Source organism: Anguilla anguilla, chromosome 18, assembly GCF_013347855.1.
Source record: "Anguilla anguilla isolate fAngAng1 chromosome 18, fAngAng1.pri, whole genome shotgun sequence".
Classification (NCBI taxonomy): domain Eukaryota; kingdom Metazoa; phylum Chordata; class Actinopteri; order Anguilliformes; family Anguillidae; genus Anguilla; species Anguilla anguilla.
Window position 1 is genome coordinate 30,476,438 of NC_049218.1, and position 13,921 is coordinate 30,490,358.

The following is a 13,921-nucleotide window of genomic DNA, read 5'->3' on the forward strand; positions in this document are numbered from 1 at the left end:
TGAAAATATATAATGTGGTAGAATGGCATTAGCCTGGAGCTGTGCATAGTTAATATTATCAGATGCTAACCGGTCAAAAGAGTGCTAGGGCAACCTGGTTATGAGAGGATTTCTTGAGACAGAAAGAAAGTATAGGCCTACTGAAGAAAATTTGGCTTGTTTTTCCTTAAATGTACCCATAAGTGTGATGCTAATGATCATCAGTTAGCAGCATTATCCTGTCAAACACATGTGGCTTGGTGAACTTTGATAAAGTGCATTTTTATAGAATTCATCCTGTAAGTTTGCTTAGAATTGTTGTTGTGTTGGACGATCAAGTTTACGCCATACTCTAGCTATGCAGGCTCATTGTCACAATTATATCTAATGCAACTGACATTAGCATACAAGCTACATTACCATGACTGCAATTTTCGCAACTTGTATATCATATAAACCTATAGTAGCTTTTGGAGTCTGCCTTCTGGAAATTAAAATGTGAAGTTATTCGTTTTAAAGAAACCACTCGACGTTAATGCCGATGTAAACAGCCGCAGCTCTTCAACAGCGCCGCACCGCCTTCGGCTAATATGGGCAGTTAGCTCAGCGGCGCACTTGACTAGCGCGACGAATTAAAAGAGTGAGTCACAAACACCATGTACTCTTCCCCCCTCCAGCCCCGTCTATTCCCAAAGGTTCTCTCCCCGGTTGTGAGGAGGTCAGGATAAGAACAGGCACTACTGCTGTGTACCAGAGCCCTTACAAGCAGAATTAACCGTTATTCTGGACCTAATTGCCAATTAATGGCAAATTGCCTTCTGGAGACCAAAGTACAACAAACTGTAGTGAGCAGCTGATGCTAAATTAGCGCAACATTTTTCTTTATTTAAGAATGCGTAAGTTGCAGACTGATTGTTATTGTGCCGTTAAAACAATGTCATTTTTTTGGACATTGTTTTTCTTACCGGTTTGCAGAACAGCTGTTTTCCTATCGGATCTAAATTTGTTCATAATAGTTGAATAAATCTAAGCCATTTCAAACAATGCTTAATGTAATTACACTTGCATATTCTGTTGATGATTTATTGTTATTATTTTTGCCTCTCACAATCGTAACGACTTTATAAACAGACATTTGGAAGTTCGGTTGGAAGAAAAGGTCTCTAATTTCAGCGCGGTGAATCATTTCTGGTCAGGGAATGCATACTAATGGCCGACCGTTCAGCGAGTTCAATTTTGGGAAATTTCTTTTAGCTTTGCTTTGGAACGCAGTTTCCTGCAAACTCTCTTCACGGCTCATTTAGAACTTCCGTGTCGACCCTTCCCTCGCCCAAACGTTTTGTTGGCCCGCCCTCGTTTAAAATATTTTTTCTCGCTCAATTAAAGAAATTATCGCTAATTACCCAGGAGTCACCGGCTGCGGGCTCAGTGCTGTACGCAAACACAGAGATCTGCAGCCGATAGCGAACACACCCTAAATAGACTGAAGAGGGGCTTGAATGTGGGATACATGGAACCTTTCCTGGGATTGCTAGACATCTGCGAGATGTCAGTACACACCAGATGATTATTCTTCGTATGCTTTTACAAGTTAGAGGACTTGTAAAAAATATATCATTATATCAGTGCCATATCTCCTGACCTGACAACAAGGTCATATTTATTATATTTGGTTCTGAGTAAGGCTCGTTTCTCACTGAAATAATGAATTCCTCACAGCGAGAGTGAGGGAGAGAGAGAGGAGAGTGAGTGAGAGTGAGGGAGACAGAGGGAGAGTGAGGGGGAGAGAGAGAGGAGAGAGAGAGAATGATGGAGCCAGAGAGAGAGTGTGAGAGAGAGTGAGGGAGCCAGAGAGAGAGTGAGGAGGAGAGAGAGTGTGAGGGGGAGATAGAGAGGAGAGAGGGAGAGTGAGGGAGACAGAGAGAGAGACGTATGCCTTTGAGTTAAAGGTCTTCGTTGCGGAAGTGCTTTAAAGATCTTTTGTGTTCATTCCTGTGTGATTCTGTCAATGGCTCCGCTACAGTAGCGAGAGTCAATAGCTCTTTGCCATCACAGCGAACACAAGCTTCCTGTCTCACAGGCCAGGGCCCTTTAAACAAATTACTGCTATTCACAATGAAAAATGGCCGAGCTGCCACCCACGGATACTGTTGAGACACGTTTTCTTTCCAGTGTCGAGAGTTGCGTTCAGAAGTACAAAAGTGCAAGTGCTAACAGATTTTGGATCGGCAGTGAGTGAAAAACAATTTATACAGATCTGAGTTTGGGCATCTGCAGAATATTAATTATTCATACATCACAACCTTATTTTATGAAAGAAACTACCGCTACATACCTGCAATGCAGAGATATAACGTCAGTGTGTTATCATACACCAATGGCAAGAAGTTTACCTTTTTTACCTAGGTGTTTTTTTCCTTTTTTTATGAATAACCATATTTATTTAAATTGACTGAAGAACTCACATAACATCTTACGCTTGGTCTTATACATAGCAGGTTTGGAGTAACCTTGTTTATTTCACCACAACTTCCATAGCCATTAAGATACTCGTATCACTTGTGCATTGATCTGGATTTGGAGCTGGAAGCAGCTGTCAGTGGGGTCCTAAAAATCAAAGCGGGACAGATGTGCCTGTCCTGGTGTCAATACGGCTCTCTCTAATAAGCCCCCCGCAGCTGATCAGGCACTTTTAAAAGGCTTCCCTCGCTGACATCTTAAATCCCCTCAGCTGAATGTGATAAACAGGGGTTTGTTTCTGTTTTCCCTGAGAAAGACCCGCTTCAGTGACAACAAGCAAACACAAAAATTTACCTGCTAAATAAATGTTGACCACAGCAGGGGAAGTGCTTTATTTATTTATTTATTTATTTATTTATTTATTTATGTATTCATTAATTAATTCATTAAAAAAATTATATCAATCAGATTAATGCCTGAAAAAAAGAATTACACCCAATGGGAATCAGCTATTGGATGGCTATTGCTAGCTATTATGACGTATTGTTAGCTGTAGGGTCTGTATAACGTATTTGCCACTCGGAAGACCTTCACTGGTTTCAGCCAATGACAGGCTTCATAAATAAAACGCAACACGCCGCCCTAATTGCATCAAAGCTATTGGTTTCTGTTTAGGCAGGGTCACTGACGGCCGGCCTGTTACGCCCTGCTGGACGGCTGAGAAATAAGACGGACACCAACGGCTCCATCGAACCCCGAGACCATTCGTCCCAATCAGTCACACCCATTTACCGGAATTGCTTAAAATGAACTACACCTCCTCACAGAGAAACGGCACATTATGCCCCCCCCCCCCCCCGGACCCCCCCCCCCCCCCATTCATCACCGCAAAACTTTCCCCTTCCTCCGGAGGGACGGCGGGCATGCATCAAAACGCTCAGAGAAAAATGATTGGACGAGAGCCGGCTGTCACGCATTCATCAGGAAGCGGGGGACGCCATTCGCTGATTTCCCAGCCCGCGCGGTGACAGGGTGCTCTGTCTTCAGACCCTCAGCGACCAGCCTGGCCTTTTTATTATTAGTGCAAGTCCGGCTTTCGTTCTCTTATTTCTTTATTTATTTCATTTATTTACTTTTTTATGTTGTGGGGGGAAGGGGGTGTCAAATAACAAATCACATTTGTCTGTGCAGCAGCTTGGAATTATTATTATTATTTTTTTAGTTTTTTTTTTAGTTTTTTGTTTGCCGTGCTTTACTGTCTGACGGACGTTGACCAAATATGGGCTTCCTGCTCGGCCAGGATGCTCTGTCGGTTGGCGGTGGGGCTGGACGGTGGTGAGGGCTGATAAATCTAAGTTTTCTCGTCAAGGTGAAGATATTGACTCTGCCGCACCGAAACTGACTAAACGTTGCGGGGGGAAGGAGACGGTCATTTGTCAAAAAAAGGACAGAGAGGTCATTTCTCTTTTACTCAATAAAGCTCCTGATCAGAGAGTTCTTCATCTGGGTGACGTACGCTGTGTCAGAAACACAAAAAAAGCTTATATACATGAGTAATAGCTCATAACAAAAACATTTATGTTGGACTGTAACAATTTCAGACCTGTATTAATATTTAATTGATATCGCACATTTCGCTAAAGTACTACTTGTTTAATTAACCTGTATTTAAACAGGGAACTTGAACAGGTTGCGAAAGAATCAGCTGGCCAGTCCATTGCATTTCAGCTTGTACGTGGTACATATTTGTACAAATACAGAGTCGCTTAGGGCCACAACATCCCTGTAGAGACGCATGCAGCAACAGAAATAGAGTCTCATCATACCTACAGTATGGAAGTAGTGTCATTGCTGTTTTTCAATGGACTACTATTAGCTAGCAAGCGAGTTCATTCAGCTGTTAAGTGCTGGGTGATTTATGTTGGAGCAGTATGGGGCTCCATATATAAAATTTTACATGTGACTTATTTATAAGTTTTTTTTTTTTTCAAAAGTAATTTGATGAAATATTTTAGCTTGATCGAGTCTTGAATTCACAAAATGATACCAGTTCCTCGGTTCTGAGAGTGTGTTACTGTAAATGAAAGTAAACGTGAAGCAGAGGATGTCTGTAAGAGGAATCCTCCCTCTTCTTCCCCCAGTTAGCAGGGGGAAGTAAAAAAAAAGGCAGATGATAAAAGTTTTAGTTGCGCAACACAAATTACCGGATGAGGCGAGGATTCGGAAATGCAAAGGATGCTGGTAATTAAAAAGACCGGAGAATCTCTCTCTCTCACTCTCTTCTCTCTCCTCTATCTTGCTGTCCCCCCATCTCTCTCTCTCCCTCTGTCAGTGATCTAAATGTTTTCATTATCAAAACATTTCTGTGAGGGCCTCACTCGTCTGAAATCTGTACATCAGCCGCCCCCCCCCCCCCCCCCCCCCCCCCCCCCCCCCCCGCCCCACCCAAGCGGTGCTTTGTAGTCTCTGATCCGCGATTATGTGATGCGGGGGGGGGATTCCTCGTGGCCTGGCCCCGCCCCCCTGCTCCAAGCCGCAGGGCTGTGATTGGCTGCCGCCCGGGTGGCTGGTGCCGGGCTGCGGTCGCGGTAACCAAAGGCTCCTGGAGAGCCGTGTAAACAGAGCTGTTTGAGTGCCGTCCAGTAGTTGTCAGCGAGGGCCGTTTTCCTTTGAATAAGCGGTGACAATGAGCTGCACCACCCCCAGCCCCCCCCACCCCGCACCCCCCCCACGTCCAGTGTCTGTTCTCTGGCCGAGGTGCTCTTATTTACTGCTGGCCTCATGTACAGATTGGGGGGGGGGGGGGGCTCCTTTTACACAATGCCTGGGGACAGCGTCAGGGCCACAGAAGAGGTAGTTCCTGTCTTCTAATTAGACATCTCTCTCCATCGCTTTCTCTCTCCGTCTCTCTCTCTCCTTCTCTCTCTTTCTCTCTCTGTCCCTCTCTCACTCTCTCTCTCCCGCTATCCCTCTCTCTCTCCGTCTCTTTCTCTCTCTGTCCCTCTCTCACTCTCTCTCTCCTGCTCTCCCTCTCTCTCTCTGTCTCTTTCTCTCTCTGTCCCTCTCTCACTCTCTCTCTCCTGCTATCCCTCTCTCTCTCCGTCTCTTTCTCTCTCTGTCCCTCTTTCACTCTCTCTCTCCTGCTCTCCCTCTCTCTCTCTCTCTTGCTCTCTCTCTGTGTTCCATTATTTGATGACATGTAATTATCAATTGACCTGTGAAAACCAAGTCCATAATTGAAACAAGTGGCTGCAGTTGAGCACGCACTCTCCAATCTGCCCTCCCCCCCTTTTCTTGTGTTGGTGGTGAGGGGGAGAGGGGTGGTTGGTGCTGGAATTATACTGCAGTCTCCACACTGGGGGGGAGGGGGCGGGGGTTGTGACAGACTCACGTTGCTGTAGAAGGGCACCGCGGAATGATCTGGATGTAATCGGTGGGTCCCTCCGCTGTTTCGTGTCTCTTTGTTAGCGCTGTGCTAAATAGGTCGTCCTTCCCCAGTCCGGGACGTTAGCCTAGCTCCGGCAGGCCGGACCAGGTCCTGATGAACGAGGTACCGGGCCCCCCCCCCCTCGCTCCGCTCTCGTACTTCCCCTCGCTCTCGCATTTCCGCCGCGCTTCCCCCGGCCCTGCCGGCGCCCCCGTCGCCTCACCGCGGCCCGAAATCCGCCGCCAAATTTATCGAGAAATTAACGAGAAAACCTGCAAAGTATTGACTGGTGGGAGGAAAACACAACTCATCTGGAATGAGGAGGGGGGGGGGGGGGGGGGGGGAACGCGGGCAGTAATTTAGCCGCCCATCAATCGGGGACCCTGTCCATGTATTGATCTTCATTTTACAATATTAATTTGCAGCTGCGATCGGCTGTGAAGGGAACCAATTGGGTTTCCCGTCGAGCGGTAAATGTGTAAAACCCCTCAGCCAGGCTGCGGTGAGGGTGTGCTAAAAGGCCCTGTGCGGGGGGGGGGGGGGGGGTTCTCCATTTTTAATAATAAGATAAAAAAATTGAAATTGAAGAAGGTGTGATTTCTTCTCTCTTTTTTAAAGTTTTTCTCTGTTTGACAAAATATGAAAGCGAGAGCAGGTTTTTTTTTCCACAGCTCCTCCGCCCTGCAGCACTGTCAGCTGTGTTTTATCTCCAGACTGAACAATCACCAGCTGGGATTCCGGCTCCCCCCCCCCCTCCCCTCCCCTCCCCCCCCCACCCCCCCCTTCCCCCTCCCCCTCCCCCTCATCAACCCCATCCATCGGTTCAAAGTTCATGAAATTTCTATGAGCATTGATCTCTCCCTATTGATTTTTTTTTTTTTTTTTTGAGAGCTGCAGATCTTTGAAATTTTAATTTCCTCAGCATCTAAATTTGGTGTTGGCAGGGCTGGCTGTGTGGGTGGGTGGGGGTTGGGGGGTGGGGGGCGATGGGGCGCCGTACGAGGGGTACAGTGGTGGAGTCGACAGACGCTGGGGGTCGGCAGATCTTTGTGTTTCGGTTTCAGCTGCGATTCTTCAGTGTGCGCACAGTTCTAATCCCCCCCACTCCCCGCCACCCCCCTGCAATCCTATTTGGTGGAACAGCAGGACTTCCAGGCGGCCCTTACAATGTAATCACTCCTCCCCAGCAGTCTGCATTACCTGGTCAAGTTCACCTAGTTACTTATCAGTGGGACGTTTAATAACCTCGAGGTGACATAATTGCTATTGGCATTTCTCCCCTTGGATTCGGCTGGTTAATGTGTAAACTACTTGTCAGCAAATAGCAGTTTGTCACTGCAATCGCTAACACCCTCTAGAGGAATGTGTCTGTATTGAGCAATTTAATTTTGCTTTATTTAATTTTTACGCATTAGAGCTGATTCTTGTTGTGAGTCACATTCTGGGCTGAGTGTTTGTGAGAAGCATGTTGCCCTTAGGTGTATGTGTGTGTGTGTGTGTGCATGTATGCGTGTGTGCATGTGCGTATGTGTGTGTGTGTGTGCGTATGTGCGTGTGTGTGTGTACATGTAAGTGCGTACTTGTGTGTGTGTGCCTATGTGTGTGTGTGCATGTGTGCATGTGTATGTGTCTGTGTGTGTATGTGTGTGTGTGTGTGTGTGTGTGTATCTGTGTGTGTGCGTATGTGTGTGTCTGTGTGCGTATCTGTGTGTGTGCCTGTGTGGGTGCGTGTGTGTGTGTGTGTGTGTGTGTGTGTGTGTGTGTGGTGTGTGTGTGTGTGTGTGTGTGTGTGGTGTGTGTGTGTGTGTGTGTGTGTGGTGTGTGTGTGTGTGTGTGTGTGTGTGTGTGCGTGCGTATGTGTATGTGTGTGTGTGTGTGTGTATGTGTGTATGTGTGTGTGGTGTGTGTTGTGTGTGTGTGTGTGTGTATGTGTGTGTGTGTGGTGTGTGTGTGTGTGTGTGTGTGTGTGGTGTGTGTGTGTGTGTGTGTGTGTGTGTGTGTGTGTGTGTGTGTATGTGTGTGTGTGTGGTGTGTGTGTGTGTGTGTGTGTGCATATGTGTGTGTGTGTGTGTGTGTGTGTGAGTGTGTGTGTGTGTGTGTGTGCATGTGTATGTGTGTGTGTCTGTGTGCGTGCCTGCGTATGTGTATGTGTGTGTGTGTGTGCATGTGTATGTGTCTGTGTGCATATGTGTGTGTATGTGTGTGTGTGTGTGTGAGTGTGTGTGCATGTGTATGTGTGTGTGTCTGTGTGTGTGCGTATGTGTGTGTGTGTCTGTGTGTGTGCGTATGTGTGTGTGGTGTGTGTGTGTGTTAGAATGGCTCAGTTTTCTTTGTTCTGGACTCGGCATGTTGAGTCTCAGTTCAGTCTGATGATAACAGATGTCTCCTTTGGAAAGCATGGATCATGTTTCTGTGTGCTGCTTGTGCTCTTATGACACCGGTCTGTTTTGAGCAGAGACACAGCAGAATGTATGCCTGGGTACCTGCAGGGAAATCAGCATTACTGAAATGAAACCGGCTAAATTTATGGCTAAATTCATCATCTCTGAGGGGTGAACAAATCTTTCTCTGCTATTATTTTTGGAGATCGATTTTTCTTTTTTTTCGTAAGGAGGAAAAACCAACCCTGTATAACACAAACACACACACACTCACACACATGCTTAGATTCTTACAGTTCTCCTTAACTTTGATTCCCAATTAAACAAAAGTGTTTTTTTTTGGTTTTTTTTTGCGCTGTTGATTATGTTGAGTAATTTCCATACATTTTGTGAAGACGTGTATTAGTGAGTTAAAGTCATGGGAAATAGAGATTGGATCCAGACCGGCCAATCCAAAAAGTTGGTTAAAAAAATCCTGCCAATCCAAAAAGTTGGTTAAAAAAGGCTTGAAACAATAAAACGCATGCCATGTCTCTTACAGGTTCTGTTTCTTGGACGGCTCTTACGGAAAACTCAAGAGGAGTTTAAGAAAAGAAACATTGGGCCGTCTAGTTTGTGCAATTTATCTTCGTACCTCTTTGACTGGCTTTTTAAGTGGCCCTACTGGCCTGGAGCCGTCTCTCTCCTCCACCAATCACAGCAAACTTCAATTACAATTAGGCTTTGCCACGGGGCCTAAGGAGTTCTCCACTGCCATTCCTTCCTTCTCCCCCCCCGTCCCCCGTCCCCCCATCCCCCCCTTTCAACTCTTAATTTGCGCAGGGAGAAAAAAAGGAGGGAAGCTCGATGGTGTAGGTGGAGCAGAGATAAGCTCCGAGCAGTTAAGTATAATTAGAGAAAGTAATAGCGAGCGGCGGCAATAAAGCTCCTTATTATCTCCGGGAAAGATAAGTTATCATAATAACCAATAATGGCGGGGCAGGAACACTGGCTCAGCGTGCTAGCTTCGTCTGAATCGGGCCTGCTTCGCCCCTAACAGGCCGAGCTCTCCGCAACGCTCACCGTTAGATGTCGCTTTTGGCTTTTGAATGTTGTTTTTTTAATCTTGTAAGCTCGGGCGGTGTGAGGCTGTGTCTGTACGAACTGAAGACGCCGGATTGTGTGCCGGCTCGCTGACGCTTCCAGCACGTAGCCGGGTCTTAGGGATGCGTCTCCTTCTGCTGTACACCATGTGGGATTAGCGTACATGGTTCCATGAGTTCGCTGGCTATATATATTTTTAAACTTAACGGGTGATAAGGAATGTTCTTAGTGGGTTTCATTAGGATTGGTCCTGAAATTTAAACAGGCTTGTTAGCTAGCTTCGTGGCTAAGAAAGATACGTACGACGCTATTAAGTTAACGAATGTACCAGTAACTTGTACATAACCGTGCGCAAAACAATGTGCCAAAGTATACAATCATGTGATGGCCTTGTATCGAATAAGGATACGTCCAAATGACACCTGAACCCAAAAAAGATTGATGCAAGTTTTGAAGTTTTTACATTTTTACCATTTTTACAATTCCACCGGCAGCACATTGGCTTTCAGCGAGCCTTACAGGCCAGTTTTAATTTCAGGACCAATACTAATACAGTCCTCTTAGAGGATTCGTTAGCAAACGCTCGGTTAAAAAGGTCCCGGTGGTACCTTCCTGCCAACATTGCTAGTTTTGGTTTTGACAACGACATCGCTTGACTCTGTGACTAGTTACTGTTACTAGTCTCTGTTACTGACACCAGTGAGGACCGACAACCGACCGCAAACTTTCTTTTAAAAAATAGCGTCCAGATGAATTCCCCCGTACACGAAAATAGCTAGAATATTTAGTGCTACCCCTAACTCACTTGAACGCATGTAAAGTAAATGGGCCTTGGTGCCCTCAAACACGTCTAAATATGCAGCCTTGTTGGAGCTCTGGGCCTTTCTTGACTAAATTGGGTTCTGAAACGATGTCAGAGGCTCCGTTGGCCGCTATTGGCCGGTGTGTGATCACAGGGTACGAGTCATTCCCCGGGGATTCCGGATCGCCTGTTGGGTTTGGCAGGGAGTGCACTCAGTGGCCATTCCACCCTTTTTAATTTGGCTTTAATCACAGTGCTGCTCTTCCAAATGAACACCAAAGCCCAAAATTAACATTCGGGATTTACATGGATGAGAAGGAAAATTACGCAGATTCATTGATGACAGGTTTGAGGTTGACAAGTGGCATTTTCCCGTCATGTTATTATTTTTATGCCTCCGCCACTGTACACCCGTGGCCGAAGGCATTATGTTTTCGGGTTGTCCGTCCTTCCGTCCGTCCGTCCGTCCCGATTCGCGTGAACGCGATATCTCAGGAACGCTTTGAGGGAATTTCTTCAAATTTGGCACAAACGTCCACTTGGACTCAAGGATGAACTGATTAGGTTTTGGTGGTCAAAGGTCAAGGTCACTGTGACCTCACAAAACATGTTTTTGGCCATAACTCAAGAATTATGACAAAGTTTCACACACATGTCTAATAGGATAAAATGAAGTGATGACATTTTATATCCAAACTGGCTACTGGTTGGCGGAGGCATACAACCACAAGCCGGTATTTGCAGTTATTATTATTTTTTTAAATACAGTAGCTCATGCTTGAAGACAAAGCCTTGTGTTCAGTGTCTTGTTTTAGAGAATGAGGCGGAAAAAACGAATGGGGAGTAGCAGGAATTCAGACAGATGTGGGTTAGAAGCAGACAATGCTAAAACAAAGTGCTCTCTCTCTCATTACTTTCCCTCTGTCTCTCTCTCTCTCTCTCTCTTGCCCTCTCATCCCTTTCCCTCCCTCCCTCTCTCTCTCTCTGTCTCTCTCTCTCTCCCTCTCCCTCTGTAGCCTTGACTTTGGCCCACCCCGGCTCCCTCTCTAATTATCCGCGGGGTCAGTAAGCAAAATTGGGAAGAAGCCCGGAGATCAATACAAATTATCCCTGAGCAAACCGGCGCTGACAGTTTGAATTGCAGCATATGTTTACCCAAAATCGGGCAATTTATCTTAATATCAGCAGAGTAATGGCGCGCGGGTGAGAGGTCGGGCAATCTCTCCACCTCATAATTACCCGCTTCTAAAAACAGGAAAGCGCTATTGATTGGCCGGGTCGGTGGAGCCACATGACTGGGCCGCGGGCTGGGTGGCTCGGCCGGCCCGAGCCGGACTCCTGGCCCGGGCCGTCAGCTTGGAGATTTATGCGAGGGGGGAGGGGTGCTGGCAGTGAGCAGAGGAGGCCTTCCTCAACCTCTTATTTATTTTATTTTTTTTGGGGGGGGGGGGGGGAGATCAGGTGGTGCCCAGTGTGTACAGACCTCAGGGCTCAGAGGGGTGGGAGATGGATTATGGGTCTCCAGTACTGTATTTTGGGCCTGTGCTGGTCTGTATGTCTTACTCACATGCCTTATGTAGTAGGCGGGGCTTGTACAGTTGCATTGTCCCAAACTCTCCCCCCTTCTCATCAGCTTTTCCCTGTCTCCTGTCCTCTCACCCTCATCCCTCTGTTTATCTCCTGTTCTCTCTTCCCCTCATCATCATCCCTCTCTTTACACAAGTATTACTGCTTAACCCTTTGAAGAGTAGGTTTTTGGAAGGGTTTTTAAAAAAATGCCTAAGTCAGTGTTCTAGAACTCTGTTGCATTCCATTACCAGCAATGATTGTTACATCACCATTAGAATGTTCAGCTGAGAACATTCTAATCACATAGTTGTGATCTCATGTCATTAAAGGGTTAATATAAGGACTCGGGAGGATATGAGGTCACCAGCAGGTAGCCGAGTTTCGCGGCAGCACTCTGGTGTTCTGCAGCGAATGGAACTGCGTTGTCAAATGTCCACCGGGCAAGGCCACACTGCACATCACCTCCCCCACCCCAACACCCACAGCTGCGACAAGGCCTGACACCTTTATCCGCGGGCCACGGCCCCAACGTGACAAATCGCCCCGAACGACGGACGTGACGGGGGGGGGGGGGGGGGGGCGATGATTAATGGGCTGGTTATGAAGTGGTTTTTGCGCGTATGGAATTTACATCACACGCACTTAGAAAATTTGGCCGTGGGACTTGGCCCTTGTCTCTGTCCTGGAGGCTTTTGTCATTTGGGGGGGGGTGGGGGGAGTGGGGGGGTGAGGGGGGTGTAGGAGGTGAAACTGTGCCAGAAGCAGTGTCATGTAAAATCAATATGTGACGGGTCGGGGGTGGGGGGGGGGGGGCAGGGGGCGGAATCGATGCGTTATTAAGAAGATGTCTCCCCTTCCCGTCCCCGCCAGAGCCTTTGTCTCCGGTACGCATGACGGGGTGTCAAATCAAATTCCGCCGCCGTGGCGACGCGCACTATCGTGAGACAGTCCTGGTGGCGCATTGATCGCCGCGCGCGTCGTCCCCGTTTGCGCGCCTAGTCGCGCCGCTCGATCGTAAAGCCGCCCTGTTACTCTGCGGGGGTACCCCCTCATCAAAACACGCCCACCACCCCCCGCTCCCCCAGGCCGTCGGCCGCTGTCGCCGGCGCTCGCGGTGTTTGGCGCAGCCGGATAGCCGCGGGGCGCTAATCCTGAAATTGCGCGCTGGGTAATGAGTGATGGGCTAAATTGCGGGTTGAGTAATTGGCAGACCGAGGCGGGTATTAGCCCTGGGAACCAGCCGCCGATTTACGCCGTACGCCTCCCTACGCGCGAGGAGGACTGAGGAGCTCTCACACACACGCTCGGCCAGACGGGACCTCTTACCCCTGGGCTGAGTTTCATCCTTCATTGCTGTTTTGATTATTATTTTTTTGTCATTTTTAATTAGGAAGAGGGATAAATTGTTAGTGTTGAACGCAGAATGTGCAGTCTAACCAGGTTTAGATTAGCATTCATTCACTGTGTACAGTACAGGGCGGATTCTGATTCATGGCCCAGCACAGTACACACTGTAAAAAATGTCAGTGAATTTTTACGGTAAAAGTCTGTATAACAGCGAAGGTACGAAACTGTAAACAGCCGAAATGTAAAGAACTGTATTGTTTATGGTGAAACACCGTGATGCATTTAACATTTGTTAGATATACAGCCTGCAACCATATGCTTAAGTAAAGCCATATTGTTACCGTTGTTTATACAGTAGAGTTCTGGCAATGCCAGTATTTTAAAGTAAAATGTACTATTTTCTTTTATAGCGCGTACTCAAAACTGCAATTTGAGGCGGTTAGCGGGGAGGTGAGATTGATAGCCATTCGTGGCGTGCGATGTCAGGGTTCCAGTGCCGTGCACCAGCAGAGACATCACACCCCGTCGGCCAGTGGGGAAGCTGTTCTCAGACCATTAAAGCCCTGCCAGAGGAAGGGGGTCCCCCCGCCCTAATTTGTGTCCTGACAGCGTGCGGGGAGGGGGAGCAGGGTGCGGGGAGGGGGAGCAGGGTGCGGGGAGGGGGAGCAGGGTCCGGGGAGGGGGAGCAGCGTGCGGGGAGGGGGAGCAGGGTGCGGGGAGGGGGAGCAGGGTGCGGGGAGGGGGAACAGCGTGCGGGGAGGGGGAGCAGGGTCCGGGGAGGGGGAACAGCGAGCGGGGAGGGGGAGCAGGGTGTGGGGAGGGGGAGCAGCGTGCGGGGAGGGGGAGCAGGGTCCGGGGAGGGGGAGCAGGGTC

General features: G+C 47.9%; 1 protein-coding gene across 10 annotated transcripts in view; it reads left to right on the top strand.

Moving 5' to 3' along the window:
• Positions 1 to 13,921, top strand: part of LOC118218471 (transcription factor COE3-like) — a 97,775-nt gene that overhangs the window by 68,424 nt on the left and 15,430 nt on the right. The window lies entirely within an intron of this gene.